Source organism: Vicia villosa, unplaced genomic scaffold, assembly GCF_029867415.1.
Source record: "Vicia villosa cultivar HV-30 ecotype Madison, WI unplaced genomic scaffold, Vvil1.0 ctg.003483F_1_1, whole genome shotgun sequence".
NCBI lineage: Eukaryota > Viridiplantae > Streptophyta > Magnoliopsida > Fabales > Fabaceae > Vicia > Vicia villosa.
The window spans coordinates 4937-6170 of NW_026706217.1; positions in this window are offsets into that span (position 1 = coordinate 4937).

The following is a 1234-nucleotide window of genomic DNA, read 5'->3' on the forward strand; positions in this document are numbered from 1 at the left end:
CAACATTGACCACTTTGTCGATGTTAATGCTATTCGGATTTTCATGATTGGGAATCCTGTGCCTACTTTTCTTGGGGATACTTATCATTCCATTCCCCATAGGAATGATAAGAAAGGTGGACTTATCAACTGTTGCACTCCTTTGCTCTATAAGTGGTTTATTTCGCACTTACCTCAGGCTAAGAATTTCTTGAGTAACCCTGATGGTCTCTCTTGGTCTCAGAAGATCATGCCTCTTACTAATGGGAATATCCATTGGTACAATCCTGCTTATGACATTGGCGAGATTATTGATAGTTGTGGAGAATTCCCTAATGTACCTCTTCTTGGTATACAAGGAGGGATTACCTACAACCCCGTTCTTGCAAGGCGTCAATTTTGTTACCCCATGAAGGAGCGACCCGCTAGTATTCTTGTGTTAGGAATCTTTTATCTTAATCAAGATGGAAATTCGGATATGAGAAATCGGTTTGTGCGTGCTTGGCACCATATCGATAGGAAGAGACATTTAGGAAAAAAGCAATGTGTTGCTCTCAAAGACTATACTGATTGGGTTCAAGCTAGAGCCCATACCTTTCAGATGCCTTATTTACTCGAAGAGCCTTCTCTACTCATTACTCCACCATTGTCTTCCACTATTCCCGTCGAGAGTAGTGAAGAGCATCTAGAGCTCGTGGCTAAGTTGAGATCGGAAAGAGATGCTTGGGAGAAGAAGTATCATGCTTCGGAAATTGAGAATAAAGAGTTGAAGATACACTTGAAAGAAAAGGATGAAATGCTTGATATCCAAGATGGTTGGTTGATGGAATAGGATGATCAGATCCGTCATCAAGAAGAGTTACTTCAACAACATGGAGAAAAGCGAAAGAGACAACAAGAGGATTTATTTTCCTCTAGTAGTCATGAAGATTCAGTTGCATGGAAGGAAGTTGCTGATAAGCTGATGGTCGAGAATGCTCATTTGAAGGTCTTTTATGAAGATGAGTTGGAGAAGCTCCGTAGGAAGCTGCAGAGAGGAGTTGGATCTTCGTCAGAAGTGTTCCCTTCTAGTTTTTAGCTTTTCCATTGTTTTGTAATTTTGGATCTTTGAACCCTTTTGTAAGCTTTTCCATTACTAATGAAAGAATGTTGTTATGTTTTATGTTTTTTGCTAATGTTTACAATTAATGTCTTAAAGTTCCTTGAAAACCAAAACTAAAAAAACATTTGCGTTGCATTTCATGCATCATTCCGC